This window comes from Oryctolagus cuniculus, chromosome 19, assembly GCF_051225735.1.
Source record: "Oryctolagus cuniculus isolate XC-2025 breed Fujian yellow rabbit chromosome 19, ASM5122573v1, whole genome shotgun sequence".
Classification (NCBI taxonomy): domain Eukaryota; kingdom Metazoa; phylum Chordata; class Mammalia; order Lagomorpha; family Leporidae; genus Oryctolagus; species Oryctolagus cuniculus.
In genome coordinates this window covers 14,246,879-14,268,336 of record NC_142885.1, presented here as the reverse complement: position 1 = coordinate 14,268,336, position 21,458 = coordinate 14,246,879, and the positions used below count along the sequence as shown (strand labels likewise).

Genomic DNA, 21,458 nt, shown 5'->3' with positions numbered 1-21,458 from the left:
CTACCACTGTCAGCATTAGCAGGAAGCTGGAATTGGGAACCAAACCCAGTACTCTGATGTGGGCTACAGACATCTTTTTTTTTTTTTTGGACAGGCAGAGTTAGACAGTGAGAGAGACAGAGAAAGGTCTTCCTTCCATTCGTTCACCCTCCAAATGGCTGCTACAGCCAGTGCGCTGCGCCAATCCAAAGCCAGGAGCCAGGTGCTTCCTCCTGGTCTCCCATGCGGGTGCAGGGCACAAGCACTTGGGCCATCCTCCACTGCCTTCTCGGGCTGCAGCAGAGAGCTGGACTGGAAAAGGAGCAACTGGGACAGAATCTGGCGCCCCAACCAGGACTAGAACCCGGGGTGCTGGTGCCGCAGGCGGAGGATTAGCCTAGTGAGCCGCGGCACTGGCATGGGCTACACACATCTTAATCACCAGACTAAATGCCCACTCTCAGTGACTGGGTTTTCCCATTCATCAGTTGGAAAACTCATGTGCTCCCTTGGATGCACCTGAAGAGACAATACTTTCTTCCTTTGACGTTCGTAGTTTGGTTTTTCTAAAAATGTTTTTTCCTGTAAAGATAATGCCATAGATAGATGGAGATTAGGTTGAATTAATATGCTAATAGGTTCTATCCTTCAAGGCATTTATCAGCTGAGTAGGTTTTTTGGCTATCCCTGGGCACCCCTAGGAAAGGTGCTATAACCCTTTATTTATGAGTGAACTTTTATTGAGCCACCTGCTCAGAAGTTGCAGAATTGCCGGAACATTGCCTTGGGCAGGGTATACGATCACAAAATGAATAAAAGACAGCAAGATGTGAGGCTTTTCGAAGCATTGGTAAGAGCGCTCTGTGATTTATTGCCTTTCCTACCCCAGGCAAAGGCACATCTGACCAGCCACAGTATACTTGGATTTGCGTCAGGAGACTTGGCCAGGGCCCATCCTCACAACCTGCACCTTGGGGTCCCACTGCTGCTCTCAGTGTACATTCCTAATTTAAATGCCATCCCCTGGCACTGCATGTTGAAACAAACTGGAAAACAGCAGGACGTTGCACACGTCAGACCCTCGGATGTCTGCCTGGCACCTGCCTGCCTGCCACCTGCCTGCCTACCATGGCCAAGGTTCTGCCTTGCAGGAAGCATCCCCAAAAGTAAAAACATCCCCAGAGGTACCCTACATGTGGGATTTCAAGGCTCCTATCCATTCTCCTTCTCTCACTCTCTCAACAAAAGAAATTACTTTGGAAGGGGCGAGAGATGCAGGCCTCTCTGGCTCCCTGTGGGGCCTCCTTTCTTGGAAAAAAAAAAAAAAACTGAGCAGAGCCACAAAAGAATATGTGAAGAAGCCTTGGCAGAATGTTTTGATATAAAATTCATTACAGCTTTGTGTATGTGCTGGACAGTTTGGGTCCTCTTAAACATGTGTAGATACTGCAGTCCTTTGGTTCAAGTTTTATGTTTAGAGAGAGGTTTTGGAAGGAGATCAAAGATGTCAGATTGCTGGCCTGTTTCTTGAAGAACTGATTTGAGAGGAGAGGCTTGAAAACATTCACACCCAGGTTCAAAAACAAGAAGCAGGAATGAGTCCAGAAAGCTTAGTGACATGGATAGCAGTTGTAATTTTTTTTTTAAGTAAAAGAGAATTTGAATGTCTTCTGCACGTCTTATCTCTCTTTAATCTCCATGTCTTCCATACTGCAGCCTGTATTTTGTTGTTTTATAACACCGTAGAAGACTCGAGTGTAAAATCCATCATCTGTCACCTCACCCTCAACACTGAGTGGGCACAGCGTATCGGAGAGCTAAATGTAATTCCTGGGAGTCATATTTAAGAAGGAACCAGCACTCAAGTTGAAGTCCTGGCGTCTACACTTAGCAGCTATGTCACCCTCGGACAGAGCACTCACGTTGTGTGAGGCATGGTCTTCTCATATATAAAACATGGATAATAAAACCCTGCTCATTGAATTGGTGGGAGAGTAAATGAATTTCAGATATATTGTGCATGCCTTCCAGGGGCAGGGAACGCCAGTCACACCGGCAGTGCCAGCCCAGATAAGTGATTCCTTTCTTCCTTTGCAATGATCATTTCTTAAAACATTCTCTTGAGATGGAGATGTGGTTTGCGGGCAGATGGGCTGTATTTTTCATGTACTTGGAATAGTGTTTATCAAACATGCAGCCTCCCCAAAAAGCATTTTTACATATTTTGGAAAATCACATTGCTCCCCCCACCCCGACCCCGCCATGGAAGTAAATGCTATGGAGTTGTATGGAACTTTGAAGGGCCACAGCATTGTCATATGTGCATTTCTTCACTCCCAAGAACTAATGGGGGTTCTGTCACCTCTGTCGAGGGTATGTGTTCTGAAAGATCCATTGGAAACTTGGTCTTTCTTTTACATCTTCTTTTCCTTCGTAGTACACCGTCTAGACAGATGCTTGGCTTATCATCCGAGTCCCTACACTTCTTGACTTCTCCCTTCTCTGATCTTTGTTCCTGTGTATGTCTCTGGCTCTTGGTGGTCAACGTGCTCACATTTGCTTGGGGACTCCATCTTCAGCTGTTGCCAGTATTTCTGAAGTTCCTCTGTCCCCCTCTTGTCTTCTCTATTCACAGGGATAATTAGTGAACTCAGAGAGATGTTGTTATGTTGTCTTTTCGAATTAGGGTCTATTTCTAGCTTTTTAAGCTCTTTGTAAAATGGAGGTTCTGACTTAGAAACCGAGAGTTACTTGGACACTTGGAATGAATTGGCAGTACCACTGACCCCCTTTTAGTTAATAGGTGACTCCTTGCAGGGCGCTGACCACATGCACATGAGTTAGAGGACCCTGGTAGCCTTTGGCGTATTCATTAACAATCGTACTTGCCTGTTTGGCGTCGTTGTGTGTTGCCAAGGCAATAAGATTCATCCTCTTTTTCTGCCTAAGAAGATAGAGGGGGAATACCACAATCAGCACAAACACCGACATGGGTTTCATGAACATTTTCATTTTCCCTACCTGCTGCTTCTACCCAAATCCAATAGGAATTGCAACAAAGCAGCAGAGTTAGAAACTGAGGCAATGGTTCCTGCTGTGATAGAAAAATCTAGATTGTGTGGGAACCCTCCTCACCCTTTATGCCAACAGCTTCCTGAAGGAGTCAGGAAAAGAGAACAGTTCAGGGGAAATGCAAATACAAGCTCCCTGCTACACAGAAATTAGAAGCCTCTGTGGTTAACACAAATGGATTGTGATTTTTTTTTTTTTTTTTGCGTGTGTGTGAGAGAGAAAGGGAGAGAGGAAGAAATGCTTGAGGTAGTGCATTGTATAGCATAAAACTGTATTTATGTGGTAAGACAAGCAATTGATGTTGTTCTATAAAATATAGTAAACACCTCCTCCCTGCCCTTTGGAATGTCAGTCAGAATTCAGAATCATGAAATTTTATAGTATTACTGGTTAGAAGGGCTTCCCACTGGGAGCAGATGCCATCTCCGTCTTCATAGACTCGGAGAAAGTCCTGACATGTTTCATGGCGTTCATACGTGGAAGTCTGTGAAATGGAAAGGAAAACAGCTTTTTCTGTCAACCTGTCACTGATATAAGCTTTTACATTCCATCAGAATGACTAAACTTTAAAGCTGTTTTCTTCAGTGCTGAGTATCTCTCAGAACTCCCAAGTGTTATCAGATTGATAGAGTCCCAGCCTATGATAGAAGACCAAAGCCTTTTGTGGCATGATATTAAAAATTCATTCAGATACTCGATAAAGCGTGGTTGACAAAAGTGTGAAATGGAATAAGGTAGAGTGAATTTCTTCATGGTTTATTGCCCTTGATTTCTCTACACAAAATAAATAGACAGAGTGGACTAAAATCTCTTCTTTATGAAGGTGGGATCCTGGCAGCTGAAGGCCTGCTCGTAAAAATCCTCTCTGTGCCACGTACCTTGGCAGCGTTCGCAGTTGGAGGCAATGGAAATTGATTGCAGTTGTGTATATTCATACTTCAGATGGAGCAAACACGTAGAGGCTGCTTTTTATGAGGTTGCTAAGACTCTGTTAAGAACAGAAGAAGAAAACATACTTGTTTTCCTACAGACACTTTTTACTGGAGTCAGGATTGGGGGGCAGTGCTGACTTCGGTGGCAGTGGCAGTGGTAATGGTGGGCTCAGCAGTGGTCATGCTCGTGGTGGCGACAGCATGCCTCCCCCCAAGGCATTTAAGAGAGAACGTTCTTGTTATGGTCTCCCTTCTCCACCTGCCATCTTGTTTTGAAAGAGAAATGTAAAATGGCAAAGTCCTTAAAGGCACTATGTTTCCATCCATCCCCCTCCCTGGTCAGGCCTCCCTGCCCCGCCACCCGCATCCTCCCTTCTGTCCCTCACTCCCAAAGGACGTTGCCTGTGAGAGGCTTCCCCCCCCCACCCCCTCCGCACCCCTGCTTCCCCGCGATGGTGGCACAGAATGCCTCATTGGCTTCAGATATTAACTTCTGTGCTGCAAACCCGCTTGGAGCTGGTGTGACAAATGGATTTTACCTGCTGCCGGAAAACGCAGCCCCGTCCCACTCGCCTGCACACACTAGCCCTCTCCCCATCTTGCAGAGCCCAGCCCAGGGAGCAGGCGACAGAGAGCTGCCCTGCGGCACCATCTGTTTCTGCCAGCGTCGGTGTCGGGCCGCGCCGGTTACATCTGTTGAGAAGAACAGCGTACTTGATGAGTTGTTGGAAAGAAACGTTTGGTCTCCCCCATCATCTCTGTTAGCCATTAGTGGGCTGCTGGGCTCACGTGGGCGTACCTCTGTGCACTGCCTCTCAGGCCTCATCTGTATCAATTGGAAATCAGTCACCGGGAGTTAGTTTCAGTCAGCAGGGACCCAAGGCATTTTCCAGTGACATCAATTCTTCTTCCCTTACAGAAATTCAGGAAACAATTAAAATTCTGATGCGTTCCAGGGAGGATTTCAAATAAATCAGCCGATAGCTGATACCTTGTAACTCCTGGTAGCAGAGCAAAATTAACAACCCAGCCGCATCTGTGTACAGTATGCTAAAATAAAGAAATTAACCATGCATCACCTCCAATAGAGGAAGCAGCTGGCCTGTGCTCAACCTTTCCATAAGTACGCAAAAGCTACTGATTTGTTAAGTTGTCATCCTCCTTATGGACGTCAAGGACTTTCCGCATATGCCAGAGACAGAGCTGGCAAATATCAGTAAGTTATGGAAAATCCAGGCACTGATTAAACTCTGTTAGAGCGCCTTGTTGGGCAGAGCGAAGCCGACATTGTGTGCGGACCAAGACAGGAGCGGCTGAGGGAGTCATGGAAGGCACAAGTAGGTTTGGCAGCAAATTTAGCCGAGAGTGTTCTTAGAAGTTGAGGATTGTAAAGCAATAATTAGAAAGTCAGAATTTCTTTCTCTCCCCCTCAGCCCAGTGCAATATGGGAGAATTTGTGTCAGTTACCCTTTTTAGTTACAGTGCCACCCACCTAAGCTGTCCCAGGCTTATTTCTGCAGTTGGCTTTGCGGCAAGTTTGTGTCCTGCTACTCACTGGCCGATAGAACTCATCATTCTCACCTGGTTCTTTTAAAAAGCTGCATAGCAACAATGGGGGGGGGGGTAACGTTCCCTTGAGATATAAAGATCTCAGTCTTCCCCCCAAATAAAAGCCATGTGCTGTCCTGAAACTCTAAACCCTATTGTGTATGTGTATGCATGCCAATCACAGAAAAATGTGATTGTTGATCAGTATTCAGCCGACTTTTTTTTTCCTGGAAAGATGCATGGAATTTTAAAATAGAATATAGTGACTAGAAAACAAAACATCACTTTTCAAATTCACAGTTGGGGAGGAAGAGGCAGGTATGGTGATGATCAGCGGGTCAGCTCAGAAAATGACACACGGGGTGGGCTCAGAGAGACCCAAAAGTAGGATGGGAGCAAAACCTCATTCGAGAGTGGCAGCTAATGAATGCCATTCCCTGTATGAGGACAAACTGTGGGAAAGATCAAGAGAAATAAGGAATGGGAGATGATAGGGAGGTCTAATGAGGGTAGAGAGAACGGGGAAGAACCCATTGAACCCCTTGAGGACAGCAGCTGTAGTCACTCATCTAGTGCTTACCCCGCCTGGTACGTTCTGGGTGCTCAGGTACAACCACTGATCATCATCACAGTTTTGCTGACAGAGTACAGCTGTTAAATGACTTGCCTCCCTCCCCCGTATGCCGGAATCTGTTTTCCATTGATAATGAATGGATAGAGTCAGGTACTGTTAGCCATAGGGATCTAGGAGAGAGGCGGGTTAGGAGCTGGTACTCTTGAGATAGGCACCTCTTTCACACCAAATCCTTGGCTGTGGGCTTCCCCTGCACACTGTACTGGTTCCATTAGGCATGCACCAGGCTCTGCAGCTTTCCTGTTTAAACACATGTCCTCAAAAACGTCACAGAAGTGTAGCACTGGGCAATCCCTCCAACCCAAAGAGAATTATCTACTGTCTCTAGATGAATCTCAAAAATGTGCCAGTCGGTGGGAAGAATCACCATGTTCCTAAAGTTGTAATTAGGAAGTGTATGAAGTTTATAACTGTAAAAAAAAGTGCCAGTAACAACTCCAGGCATTATAAACTCACCCAGGTTTGTTCTGACCATGTGGTAGAAGTGATTTCAAGTGGCATGTCTCAGGAAAGAACAGATTTGAAAACAGTGGTGAGTGGTCCAGCCACCTTATGGCATGCCTTTGCATTTTGATGAAGGCACCAAAGAAAATGTCTGTAGTCTAGAAAAGATTTATCACTAAGTGGAACTGTGTCTGTATCACTCTGTGTACCCTCTTTTGAGGAAGGTCAGTCACTAGATGATGTCAGTATGTTGGACTGGAATGTCTACTTGTGTCTTCTACACACACACTTGGAGTGTTTATATATGTACAAAGAGTACTTTTAAAAATTCTTGAAAAAAATAAAATGCAAATTTATTTTGGTGCAAAAAAACTGGAAATCCATGCATAGTTTTTCGGTAATACACATTTTCAACTCATTTTTAAGACCCCTCTCATTATGTATGTACAAAAACTCCTAAGTCTGAAAATGTGACTTGAACTCACTCAATAAACATATGGACAGAGATAAGAATATAGGTGATCAGACTGATGACTTTCCAGTGTGTGGACATCTGTGTCTACAGATTTCCCAAGATTTCTCATATGGTGCATGTGTGTGTGGGCTTGTGTTCTCACAGTGCTGTCCATGAGAGATGTAGGGCATTCTTGATAAGGAGCTGTTTGTCTTGATCAACATTTAATGGGAGTGGAGAGCCTATTTTAGGAAAAACACAGCTGTTATTATCAGAACTGCCTTAGCCTTTTGTTCTAAGCTAACACATTATACTAAAATTTCTAATGCAGGGACATGTTTTTTTTTTTTTTTTTTACACATGAAAATAATCACTTGTGTGACCTAGTGGTTAGAGAAAAGGGGCTTAGGACCATAAATCTTGGTAGATCTTCCATTCAATATACCTTTCATAAATTATCCATTTAATCTTAAAGGAAATTCAAAAGCTGATCCAACTGGGAAATCAGACTCCAATGCAAGCAACTTGGGCATTTGTTCTGTGACTCATGCACTCGAACAGTGTTCACAGTGAGGACAGTTGAGTACATTTACAAGTTAAGTCCTCTTCAGGTTGTGAGAAGCACTAGGAAGAAATTATTTTCTTCTTGGCTGAGATGTTCATGGGTGCTGCACCTCCTGCCCTTGACTTTGGCGAGTGTGTTTTAGAGAACATTATAATTGGCTTTTACATATTTTTAATTAATTTTACCCATCATCAGGAGTATTGATTGAGATTACTTTTTCTAGAAAATTTATTTATTTATTATTTATTATTTGAGCCTGAGAGGGAGAGAGAACTCCCACCTGCTCGTTCACTCCCCAGATGCCTGCAATAAGCCAGGGGCAGGGAACTCAATCCAGGTCTCCCATGTGGGAGACAAGGACCCAACTACTTAAGTCATCACTGCCACCTCCCAGAGTGTGCATTAGCAGGAAGCTGAAAACAGGAACAGAGCTGGGACTGGGACCCAGGCACTCTGACTGGGGACACTGGCACCGTAAAACTAACATCTTGACCACCAGGCCGCAGATGCCACGAGGACGCTAAGTGCCTCTGTATTTCTGTTCCACCCTTGGCCCCACGTGGAGTGAAGCTTTGCAGGTGCTGCCTCACAGTCATCAGGTGGCTGTCACAACTTCAGGTTTCACACCCCAGATCTGGGAAGAGCAGAAGACTGTCTCACAAGGCATTGCCTTTCTATTCGGGAAGAGAGACTCTTCAGGGACTTCCAGCTACATCTCATTGGCCAGAACTGCATCAAATAGTCACCCAAATACTACTGACTGACTAAGGAAATTCATCATTTTTACTCAAACATATTGCATCTCTGAACAAAATGGAATTCTGCTTAAAAAAGAAGACAGATATGCACCTGCAAAGAGCACTGCTGGACAGTGTATACCCCTGACTTCTGAAAAGATCCAGCAGTCAGGCCAAGCCTTATCCTTCCCAGTACCTCATGTATACAACTCACCATCAGACTCAAGAAATCCCTAACAGAGCAAGTTTCAAGAAACATAACTAAAATGACCTACAGTAGAAAATGCTACCAAATGGACTTTTAGTTTGTAAATGGACACCTAGACAATGGAAAAAAATGCCAATGCTCTTGCAGATACTACAAGAGTAAACGCGCATTGCTTATCAAGTAGAATGTGGAAGGTTTGGTCAAGTAGAATGTGATGGTAGAATATGGAAGTTTGCCTGAACACATTGAAAAATGTATCTAGTAAAAGAGGGTTAATATAATGTACAGTTAACCTGTAAATCCTGTTACACCAAAACTAATGTAGCCAGAAATAATATAGTCAGAAGTACTTTTGAAGTATTAATGGATGATCCTGATTATTAGCAGACTACTGTATGCTCACAGCCCATAGGGGAACACAGACTGTCTGAAAAGACAAGTTCTGTCAAGGATTATTGATGTAGAAGATTTGTGTCTTTGCTTTGGTGTTGATAGCCAAGAAGACAATTTGGCCTCCTTCACATTGTCCCCTGGTGCCCCAAGCAGAGTGTCTGAGAGCAGACCAGGGTGGAAGTCCTTTAATCTAACACTGTTATTTAGCTCCCAGGAAATTCTAGTTTGGGAAAGTAAAGGACGCCTGTGTGCACCATAAGGCAGTAAGTCAGTTGTAGGTCTCAGATCCTTTGTTAAGCCAATCCTTTGCAAGGATCTTCATAAAGGAAGGTATCTAGGGAACAACACTGCTTCTGAATAATGAAGCTGGTTGGCCTGACCCAAAGTTTGGTAAACTTGACTCCTTAAAGATGAGACGTGTGTAAAGTGAGAGCCTCTTACAGCTGTCTCACGCTGTTGGATAGTGGGCGTTTGAAATTGTTCTGGCAGCTCACCAAATGTTTCCTTTGCATCTTGCCCGCTGTGTAAGTACAGCTTTTATGTATAATTATGGAAGATAATATGATTTATGTCCCAGTCATGCCATGTCCCCTCCCCAGGAGAGTTGGGAGGAGAGCTAGGATACTCTCTGTGGGCTGCTCAGCCTTCACTGACGGACACACCCACTGATGGGGTCTTGTTCCCAGCAAAGGTTCCAAGAGCAATTCTGTGCCCATCTTCAAAAGCTTTGTGCATCTAAGTAACTGGAACATCCCAGATGCCCGAAACGGTCCTACAGATCTAGAATGTAAGTTATTCTAGGCATGAAGCCCCTGTGTCTTACTCATTTCTAGATCCCCCAACAGGAGGTGTTCAGTAAGTGGCTGCTGACGCCACGGGATAAATAGGATTCGACTAGAGCCAGAGGAGGCTCTGGGGCAGGCAGCCTGTGGCGAGACCTTGGAAAACAGTCTGGGGAACTCACAGCTCTAGGAAAACTAGCAGAAGGAGTCAGAAAAGACAGTCATGGGGTGTCCGTGTTTTCCTCCTCTCCACGCTTATAAAGACTACGGGTAATACAATGTACCGTGGAGGGTAATCACGGGGGCGGTTGTTGTCTTGAGTGTAAACCTGTAGAATTGTCTCATCTTCTGCATGCCTCTCCCTCATTCCTCCAGCTGCTGCCCATGGACCATTTGCCCATGGACCATTTCTCTCTCTCTCTCTCTCTCTCTTTTTTTTTACAGGCAGAGTAGACAGTGAGAGAAAGAGACAGAGAGAAAGAAAGGTCTTCCTTTTTCTGTTGGTTCACCCTCCAATGGCCGCCGTGGCCGGCGCGCTGCAGCCGATGCATCACGTTGATCCAAAGGCAGGAGCCAGGTACTTCTCCTGGTCTCCCATGGGGTGCAGGGCCCAAGCACTTGGGCCATCCTCCACTGTACTCCCAGGCCACAGCAGAGAGCTGGCCTGGAAGAGGGGCAACCGGGACAGAATCCAGTGCCCCGACCGGGACTAGAACCCGGTGTGCCGGCGCCGCAAGGCGGAGGATTAGCCTAGTGAGCCACGGCGCCGCCCTGGACCATTTCTCTTAAAACTTTTTTTTCCCTTACACAGTGCCTTTGATTGGAAGACAGCATAGCGTTCCACTTCAGTCATATGCTCCCATATTTAAATGCCAAAGGGCTGAGCAACCTTTTTGAAATTTTTCCATGTTTGTTAAGAAAAAAGTCACTCTTTGGTCTCAAAGGGTTAAAGTGAAGATTAAATAAGAAAGCAAAGAGGACTTTTCCCAGCACCTAGTAGGCTGTCAGCACGTGTTATCCTTCCGTTTCCCGACGCTCCCTAAAGCTAAGTTCATTGGCCCATTGCGTCGAGCAGTGGGTCCAGAGGCAGTGAATTATTCCTGATGCTTTTCCAAGGACTGAATGAGGAGAGACATTTTAATCAAAGTACCAGCAAAGTTCATGTAGAGATGAACATACAATTAGTGACCCTCCCCTGTCAAGGGTAACCAACAGTGGGCCTGAGAAAATTGAGATTTTTCACGTGGGCGATCTTGGCTGTACATCCAAGTCAGCTCCGTGTCCCTGAAAACTGGGAGGCCAGAGGCGTTCGTAGGTTTGGTCACAAACTGAACGAATTCGTCTGACAGACCTGCAGAATGAGGGAGGTTGAGCAGTGAGGGACACAGTTGTGATAGTCCCAGAGGTGTGAAATCAAGAATCCTGCTCACTACACCCAGGGAAGAGCATTCGGCTTGGGAGGAAGGCAGTGCAGTGCGCTGCCTGACACACACTGAAAGGGTCCATCGATTACTGAACTACCTTTGCTCTCTGAGGCCCAGGCCATGTGAGAGAATGCTGTGGGGAGCAATGAGGGGTCATGAGGAGAAACCCTAGGGCTCAAGGCACAAGTTAAGAGTTTCTTTAAGGCCGGCGCCGCGGCTCACTAGGCTAATCCTCCGCCTTGCGGCGCCGGCACACCAGGTTCCAGTCCCGGTCAGGGCGCTGGATTCTGTCCCGGTTGCCCCTCTTCCAGGCCAGCTCTCTGCTGTGGCCAGGGAGTGCAGTGGAGGATGGCCCAAGTGCTTGGGCCCTGCACCCCATGGGAGACCAGGAGAAGCTCCTGGCTCCTGGCTTCGGATCAGCGCGGTGCGCCGGCCGCAGCGTGCCAGCCGCGGCGGCCATTGGAGGGTGAACCAACAGCAAAGGAAGACCTTTCTCTCTGTCTCTCTCTCACTGTCCACTCTGCCTGTCAAAAAAAAAAAAAAAAAAGTTTCTTTAGAAGCTAAAACAGATGCCACCAGCTCTCCTGGTGCACCAGGTCCACAGTAGTGACTTCCTGGCTTTGAGAGCAAAGAGCCACGTGGTTTTCTTGTCGATCCGGCTGCCTATGACCACAGGGTGAGTAATTTCTTCTCAAGGGTTCGCTCCTCTGCCCCTTGAGGTCCGTGTTGATCCCTTTGAGAGAGATCTGACACCTGATCACTGGCCCAGACCTCCTGGTGGCTATTCGTTTATTTATGGCTTTCTTAGTTCTCTTTGTCCTGTTACCTAAGAACACCTTTGTAGCTTCAGTGAAACTGGGGGTCAGAGGGGAGCAGCCTAGACTCTAGTGCTAGATCTGCTACCTTTGGCTGTGTGCTATCTCTCTGAATTTTCGTTCATCTCAACTGTAAAACACAGTCTGGCTCCTTGTGCTGCTGGCCACACAGCACGGTGTGAAGCATGACATGATGTAACTCTTGCAAGCGGGTTGCATGGTTTGCACGGTATTCAAATGGATGGTGGTGATTCTAGCAAACTTACTAAGATTCGCTTGGTGGATCTGACCATTGTTGAGACTCTAGGGGCCGGCGCCGTGGCTCACTAGGCTAATTCTCCGCCTTGCAGCACTGGCACACCGGGTTCTAGTCCCGGTCGGGGCGCTGCATTCTGTCCCAGTTGCCCCTCTTCCAGGCCAGCTCTCTGCTATGGCCCGGGAGTGCAGTGGAGGATGGCCCAAGTGCTTGGGCCCTGCACCCCATGGGAGACCAGGAGAAGCACCTGGCTCCTGCCTTCAGATCAGCGCGATGCACCGGCCGCAGCGCACCAGCCGTGGCGGCCATTGGAGGGTGAACCAACGGCAAAAGGAAGACCTTTCTCTCTGTCTCTCTCTCTCTCACTGTCCACTCTGCCTGTCAAAAAAAAAAGAGAGAGAGAGACTCTAGAAACTTTTGTGTGCAAGCCCACACAGACACATCCCTGCACACAAACCCCTCCAGAAATGAGTGTGCCTGCCTGCATCCAACCTGTGTGGTGAGTTCTTCCCTGGTAATCGCAGACCCCTCTGAAGCTTGACTTTGAAATCCTTTTTTTTTTTTAACAGGCAGAGTGGACAGTGAGAGAGAGAGAGACAGAGAGAAAGGTCTTCCTTTGCCGTTGGTTCACCCTCCAATGGCCACTGTGGCCGGCGCACCACGCTGATCCAAAGGCAGGAGCCAGGAGCTTCTCCTGGTCTCCCATGGGGTGCAGGGCCCAAGCACTTGGGCCATCCTCCACTGCACTCCCTGGCCACAGCAGAGAGCTGGCCTGGAAGAGGGGCAACCGGGACAGAATCCAGCGCCCTGACCGGGACTAGAACCCAGTGTGCCGGCGCCGCAAGGCAGAGGATTAGCCTATTGAGCCACGGTGGCAGCCATTGAAATCCTTTTCAGCTCCAACTGTACACATGTGTTAGAGAAGCCCTCCTTTCCTGCTCAGGAACGGCGCTGTGGCTACAATAAAAGGGTCTGTAGCCCTTTTGCCCCAAGCTGGTTCCTTCACACGTTGCCGTGGGGTTTTAGTTTGTACTGTCATGGAGATGCCTTTTTTTTGCCTTACCCAACTCTGTCTGAGACTTGGTAAAATTATCTATAATTCATGGTACAGGAGCAATTGTTTAGAAGGGACAATATTGCAATTAAAGGATTTGTCCTTTTCTAGGCTAATCACATACAATCAAACCTAAGACCCAATGCCTTCAGTAGTATAACTTTGGAAATACGTTTGTTTCCTATTTTATAGTATTTGGGCTCTCTTTCTTTGTCCCACGTGTAACCAGCAAGACTCAAGCAAATATGCGCATTTCTCATGTGAGTGACTCTACCGTCAACCCGTCTAGGTGAACAAGAACAGGCAGCTTGCCGTGGGTGGGCTCTTTGGAGTGGGTCTTGCCCAAGCAAGCCACTTTCTCCCTCCTCTCGGCTCATGGCAACTGGCAGCAAAAGCAGTCTTCGCTTGCTTACAGGCGCTGTCTTTGGATTTCCCTGCAGCTTGGAACAGAGGCCCTAATTCACTAGCTGCCTAACTCCAGGGACAAGCAATGATCTTCAGCCCCATGAAGCCATCCAGCAACCCACAACGGCCCACAAAATATGTTCTCTTTCCTACAACCTCATCATAGCTGCTACCATGGCCTTGGCAGTGCGGCGCCTGCCGTGGTCATGGTCCACTCCCAAGGGACAATGCCTTCTGTCAGCAGATCCCGTCTTGATTCCCAGGTGCTGGGATTACAGCATCCTGCACCCCTGCTCCCTGCCTCTGACAGAAAGACACACACACACACACACACACACATTGAGCCCGCGAGGTAGAGCAGCCCACTAAAGCTATAGTTAAAAGTACCAGGTTGCCGGAATGCCCAGGGAAGTGAGAATGAGCGGGTCTCACACAGGGATGATTTGAAACAAGCCTTGTGGCTTTTTAATAATGTGCCAAAGCGGTCTCAGTGGTGGGCCAGCAGGGCCCCCAGTCTATCTTCTGTGAAAGGAGAAAGCCCAGCAGGCCCTGCCGAATGCACACGGCCCCTCCACTCTGCTGGAGGAGACAGACTCCGAGATGGCAATCAAGGCTTGATTTGCCAACACATTTCCAATGATTAAAATGTAATTAGCACAACTGAGTGCCTCCTCCCCAGCTAATTTTAATACATGCTGTGACAGGCAGGCAGCCGGCTGTGCCTGTAGCCCAGCAGCAGATGGAGGCAGAGGCAGCGGGAGAGGAAAACCATTTTGCAATGTGACTATTCGCATCACAAAACCATCAGGGCGCTCAGCTCTTAGAAGGCCCTTGATGGCAGCACATCAAATTGGCGCTGTCATAGCTGACCGTGGCAATGGCAGTCATCCTTCATACTGTCCCAGAAGCACAGCGAGGCAATTTCCAGGCGTAACCCTTTAAGATCTAGAAGGGGAGAGAGAGAGAGAGACATGGAGAGCACACTTGTCGTCTTGTGGTGACAGGCGTGAGCTTTGCAATGTGCGCTGTGAAACCCACGCTCTTGGCAGCTTGCAAACCGTTACTTACATGTTCCTTTTCCAAGGCACAGTGGCGTGTGGTTCAGAAGCTTTGGAAATAGCTGTTTCTCCAAATGGGAGACCGGCGCGGGCTGCCTTCTGTGTGCTTTCTGGGAACCAGGGAGGGCGAGCTCTTCAGCCCCAGGGTGAAGAGAGAGCTGGGGCTGGAGGTTTCCTCTCCTGTGCCATTCCTCCCACGGTAGCCTTTGAGCCTGGGGCCTCTCATCAAGACCATCTGCTTCCCTCCTGTCTTGAAGGGCGTGTTAGACAAGCTGCAAAGTCCAGAGGCCCATGTGCCCATGCTCCTGTTCTTTCACCTCCTAGCAAGGCTCCGGCCCTCGCCACTTGTGTTTGGCCAGCCCTTCCCCCAAGGCATCAGCTGTGCAGGAGGCAGCCTCTTGGAGGCTAAAAATCACTGGGGCCTAGGGGGGCTTGGATGACACAGGGAAGTGACAGGGGTTGCAACCTCCTGTTGTGTAGGATGTGTCACCCAGGCTTGGTGGCTGACTTTGAAACAGCACCACCCAAGATAAAACTACTAGCAATGGTGATGATAACGATTTATTGGCCAATTACTATGGCTGAGTATTATGTTAAGTGATTTAAATTTAAGTGCATTTCAGTCCAGGGACCACATATTATTATTCCCATTTTATGGATGAGGAAATAAAGCCGCATGAGGTTGAATGATTTAACCAAGGTCTACTGTTGAGTGGCAGAAACCAAATGCGAGCACATAGGTTTATGACTTAAGCGAGGCAGACAGCAGGCGTAGCCTTTCTGGTGTGTTGCACCACCAAGGTGCTTGCCCAGGTGAAGCCTCTGGACAGGAAAATCTCTGAAACGGAGATCATCCTTTGCCATCTCATGGCCTGTAGAGATCTGGGTCTACCAGGACCTCAGAGACCCTGTCACCTGGGGAGAGTGTCATTGTGGGTGTGTGTATCCTTTGCTGATTGAAAATACATAACTATGTATTCATAATAATTAAGAAGATCAAAATTACAGGAAACTTCAAAGTGAAAATAAAAATGATCCAAACACTTTTATCACTCAGAAATGAACAGAATTATCATTTGGTACATCTTTTTTCCAGTTTCTTTTTTTCTTTGTGTGTATGTGTGTGTTTAGCAATTTTTAAAAAAATATTTTATGAATAATTGTGTGTGTCTTCTCTCATTGTAGTAGTAACAATAAAAATAGCATTTTCCATGGATTATCCTAATGCTACCAAGGAGGCAGTTACGCTCACCCCCATTTTCTTGCTTAAAAATGGAAATTGAATCTGAGAGAGGATACGTAACTCGTCCAAGATCATTTCTAGGATTTTTATTTTAACTTCCCTATGACTATAGTGATTTTTTTTTCCATTAAAAAGTCTTTATTAGCTTTAGTTTCCATGGATGAACCCACCAAGGGCGTACCAACCTGCTTCCCAGTGTGGGGACATTCAGGTTCTTGAAGTGTGGAGACTGAATTAGTGCAGAAATTCGAAATACCTGGGTTCAGATGCCTGGACCTTCCTCTTACCGATGCATGACTGTGGTAAGTTGCTTAATATCTTTAAGCCTTACTGTCTCACTGTAAAATTGGAATACTTACACCTACACCATGGGAGGTGAGCGGATTTGCTGGGAGGTTAAAAGCAGGAATATATGTAAAATGTATCTTAGCTATTTCCTGGCCTAGCTATGTGCTGACAGTATCCATATAAATAATGTATTCGTGGGTTGTTTCCTAACTCTGTGATGAAATTTTTAAACAAATTCTTGTAGACATTTTGCTCCTTTTTCAGAGATACAGATATATGCGTATCTGAAAGGGAAGAGTTGAGCTAAGTGGTATGAAAAATGTGAGGGCTCTTTTCTTCAGATGCACCTTGCAAAATGATTTTCCAGACAGGAAATTGACATTCCTGCAGAAATGTGGACCTGACCACAGCCTTGCCAGCATTGCCTGTCGGCATTTACATGGTTTTATTTTTCTAATTTAATAGATGAAAAGAAATATCTCTTTTTAATCTGCATTTCTTTGATTACTAGCGAGGTGGAACATTTTTTTCATATGTTTATTAGCCATTTATATTTCCTCTTCCATGAATTGACCTCTCTGCTTTTGAAAGGAAGGATGAGTCTCCAAGGGCCTGCCAGAGAAAAGGTGCTCCAGTGATAATTATCTCAGAGCCCTAGGGCGTGGAGTTGCAGGGGAGAGAATTAAGGATCTCCTGGGACTGTGAGGCCGAGGCCGTGGACTCTCCAGGAGGCTGCTTCCTAAACCAGAGTCAGTCTGAAAGCGGTATTTGTTCTCTACCTTTCTATTTGTTCTATTAAGAATCACTTTGGATTTTTGAGAGGGGCTCTTCACGTGCCACTCAAGCCGGTGGTTAGGATTCTTCCAGGGCAGCCGCCCAGCGTGTCTGTTCAGTTTGGTTTTTTTTTTTCCGCTCTGAGTCCTGTTGGCACTCAATGACGTCGCTGTAGATCTTGCCTGAGTCTTTTACGATCCCTGCCATCCAGCCAGGAGCTGTGACTGCTCTGTAACCTTCTCAGATTTAAATCTGTTGCCTGTGTTGTCCTCATAGTGTTACAGAGCAGCAGAGCCCATCCATACTGATGTCTTAATATCATTCTCTCCTTCTTGGATTTATAGGGTAAAATAAACCCTCTGCCATAGAAGTGCTTATTGATTACTGAAGTACATAATAAAGCCTGAGAATGAAGTGAGCTCGGTCCTGTGCCTAGGGGATGGCAGTAAACCCTGGCCCAGGCAGCCTCTGCAAGCGGCCTTCTGCCTTGGAACTCGAACTTGGGGGCCCCTTCTTAATTAGGTGTCAGTATAGAAAGCAGTGAGGATAGAAACCGGAGTGCATAATACTGTGTCATTCCATATGTATAAAATTTTAGAAATACAAGCAAATCTGTAGTGACAGAAAGCAGATCAGTGGTTGCGGGTAAGGACGTAGGCTGTGTGGGCCAGGAGAGCAGGGAGCAGCTAGCAGTGAGGCACAAGGAACTTCTGGGTGATGGACACGTTGGCGGTGGTGGTCATGCAGTGGGTTTCACAGGTGTAGACATATACACAAAAACATTTTCAGATTGTGCTTTTTAAATATGTGCAGTTCACCGGTGTCGTTTATATCTCAATAAAACCACTAGAAAAAAAAGCAAACAGTATAAAGAGGCCATCCTTGGCTCCCTTTGTGTTAGAAAGATGTTCTAGGGGTTGGTGCTGTGGCTCAGTAGGTTAACCCTCTGCCTGCAGCGCCAGCATCCCACTGGGTGCTGGTTCGAGTCTTGGCTGCTCCTCTTCTGATCTGGCTCTCTGCTATGGCCTGGGAAAGCAGTGGAAAATAGCCCAGATGCTTGGGCCCCTGCACCCGTGTGGGAGACCCAGAGGAAGCTGCTGGCTCCTGGCTTCAGATCTGCGCAGCTCTGGCCATTGCGGCCATTTGGGGAGTGAACCAACGAAAGATGTTCTCTTTTCACAGGAAGCTGTGTTAGGAGGAATTAGACAAAAATTCAGCTTCCCATCTGGACAAGTAGGGGTTTCAGGACATTGATACAAACCATCACAGGTGAAACAAAAGAGCATTCAGAAGGCAGGAGAGCCCCTTCCATTCTTTTTCCTTTCCTCCATCTGAACCTTAAAGGTGGCTTTTCACAAAATTTTTTTTGGTGAAACAAAGGAAGTTGAGCTCTTTAGAAAAGAGCTTTAGCCTCCTTCTCCCCGACTCCTCCTGCCATTCCATGTCCCCTTGGAAAATTATCCAGTGGAGAAATCAAAACTGCTCCAAAATGTTGGCAGTCTAGAAGCGGATGGGCCTTTTCAACACAAAGAGATGTTTGTTTTCCTTGCATTTTAACTCTTAATTTTTGACGCAGTGGGGGAACTCCGGCAGGGCTGCCATTTAAAATGTAACAGTGCTGGGTGTTCTGATTGCCTCTGTCACAGGGGTGTTGTGACTGAAGGCCAGGAGACAAAGCAAATGAGGCCGGAGAGGACGGGGCCTGCGGCTGAGGTGCTGGTCCCTTTCTCAGCCGCCGCTGTTTGAATTTGTCTTTTCTCTGGCTCACTGCTTTTCTGGCCTGACAAGGAGTCACTCAGGGAGACTGGAGCTGGAATGTGTACAACCTCTTTTCAGGCCCCTTGATTTTAATCAGAAATACACAATTATTCTTTTCCTCCAAATAGAGAAACTCAATCCCCATTTTAAATTCAATTATTGTAATTGCAGCATTCAGAAAAATAGCACATTCATTTTCTAATAAGAGATTGTGGAGACCAAATTACTGCATATAGTATGTCAAAACAGGAAACTCGAGACTGGCAGAGCAGTGGGTGTTTTTATCTTGGCAATTTGTATTTTCTTACAGACAATTTATGGTAATCCTACCCTTCCTTGTTTATGATATAGAAGACTGGGTGTTTAAGCCATCCGAAAATAAAGACTGTTGTTGGGTACAATTTCATTTAAAACCCCAGTTATGAATATGATGAATTCTAAAAAGGGCAAAGCAAAGGCAGAGACCCAATAAATTGGAGAAGAACAAGGAATGAATTTTGGGATCCACTGGAGTGGTAGCCTGAGATATCTTTGCATCTTCTTGAGCCAGCTTTCTAAAATTATAAATCAGTTTGTTTCAAACCATATTTGTATTCTTTTAGCCAAGCGGTTCACTATCTTGCATTAAAAGAATAAAAAAACCTGGCTGGTGAGAAGTTGATAATGTGGCCATTGTGTCCTGCAATATGAGAGTACTATTTTCCCCCTTTCCTGTTCAATTCCAATTGCTTTACTTGGCTTAAAGTGAGCTGAATGTAGAAAGAAATATTTTAGGATTTTGAGTTTCCTGATTTTCTTAAGAGTACCCTTAAAAATCTGATTTCTCTAAGTGTATGGCATTATTTTCTTTGGATTTACTTTCAGCTAAAATTATTTCCATGTCCGTCTCAGAGACATAATCAGATGCCCCCTTCCTTTCAAATACCCCAGTGCCCATCCCATCAGCCAAACAGACACCTTCCGTGACGCCTTCCCTCAGGTATTGTGCTAGGGCACGTGATTCCTTCTCTCTTTCACATGTATTTGTGGAGCACCTACTGGGTGCCAGGTTTGGGTTGAAGTAAGAAATAAGCAAACTCTGAGAAACAAAGAAACTGACCAGTAGTGTTGGAGGTGCTCTAAATTGACAGCAAGATTAACAGCCGGGGAGGTCAGAGCGCTGGAGAGCTTTCATTTAGAAGAGGGAGCAGACATTTCTAGGTGTCTTGAGAGAGTAGAAGTCATCTGCTGGACTTTTTCGAGTGCCCTCTAAGTGCCAGATCCTTTATCTGTATTCTTGCAACTGATCCCCAGTTTTGAAGTTGCTTCTAGGAATCTTTGTGTCTTTCCAAGATTGGCTTGGTTGGGGCTTTTTTTAGGCTAGTTCTTAGATCAACAATGTATTTAAATGATCTTTTTGTGTGTAGCTATCCACGTATCTCCTATTCTGATTGATAAAAATTCAGGACAAATTCCAAAATGACTGTCTTCTAGTTGTACCAGTAGTCACGGTATTTTTGATGCCCATTCTTTTTTTTTTTCTTCAATTTGATTGTGGCTGAACATCTTAATGATGCCAAAGCATTAATAAAGCCAAAGTCATTACTACATTACCCTTAACTTACAAATCTGGTTGCCTAGCCTTATAAATGTGCATTTTTTATTAGTCCCTCTACACAGGTTACTGACTACTTTTGACTGAAAAATAGGTCCAAACTATTCCCACCAAAAAAATTTGCATCAAGAGCCTAAAAGAACACTTTAAAAAATGAAATTCTAGAACATCAGAGCCTGTTGGTGTTTCATGAACTGAAACCATTAGTTCCTAGAATGATTCCTGTTGTTCCCTTCCCTGAGATGGAATGGTAGCTTTCTGGGTTTGTGTGTCATTTGTGTTATTGTTTCTGGTTTTGAATAGCATAGTGTCAAGCCTTCACAACCCTCTCGTGTAGAAATCTGGGAGGAATATGATTTCCCCTGTGGCACTAAAATGGTATAAAAATTCAACCCAACATTTAAATAATTATTACATTACCTCATTTCTGTGTGTGATATAACATATCTTTCATTGAATCTTTCATTGAGTTAGAAAAAAAATAATGTTAATATTTCTCACTGCTCTCACCTGCTTGAAATCTGTTGAGTCTGTGTTATCCCCATGTGACAGGCTGTAAGATGCTAAGTACCTTGCCCAAGACTGAAAAGTGGAGGGGTCAGAACTTTTTTTAAAAAGATTTATCTATTTATTTATTTGAAAGAGTTATAGACAGAGAGAGAGAGAAAATCGGTCTTCCATCCACTGGAGAGAGAGAGAGAGAGAGAGAGAAAATCGGTCTTCCATCCACTGGTTCACTCCCCAAATGGCCTCATCAGCAGATGCTATGCCAGGCCAAAGTCAGCAACCAAGAACTTCATCTAGGTCTCCCATGTGGGTAACGGGGGCCAAGCACTTGGGCCATCTTCTGTTGCTTTCCCAAGTGCATTAACAGGGAGCTGGAATGGAAGTGAAGCAGTGAGGACTCGAACCAGTGCCAGTGTAGGATGCTGGCTTCACAAGTAGCAGCCTAATCCACTATGGCACAGTGCCAGCCCTTCCAGAATTATTTTAAGGCACCTATCCTGAAAATTTTTTTATTGTTACTTATTTGAGAGGCAG

At 45.8% G+C, this 21,458-nt stretch overlaps 1 protein-coding gene and 1 long non-coding RNA gene across 11 annotated transcripts in view; one reads left to right on the top strand and one right to left on the bottom strand.

Annotated features, from left to right (window-relative positions):
• Positions 1-21,458, top strand: part of AUTS2 (activator of transcription and developmental regulator AUTS2) — a 1,250,408-nt gene that overhangs the window by 851,781 nt on the left and 377,169 nt on the right. The window lies entirely within an intron of this gene.
• On the bottom strand, positions 2,535-5,746 carry LOC149120358 (uncharacterized). 4 transcript variants are annotated; one of them, XR_016226381.1, is made up of 6 exons: positions 5,476-5,746; positions 4,783-4,890; positions 4,523-4,676; positions 3,930-4,039; positions 3,439-3,535; positions 2,535-2,923 (listed from the first exon to the last, which is right to left on the bottom strand). It is a non-coding gene; the product is annotated as an uncharacterized LOC149120358 (long non-coding RNA). The 4 variants fall into 4 exon arrangements; XR_016226379.1 differs by having other exon boundaries at positions 4,783-4,895; positions 5,476-5,737; XR_016226380.1 differs by lacking the exon at positions 5,476-5,746 and adding an exon at positions 4,975-5,452 and having other exon boundaries at positions 4,783-4,895.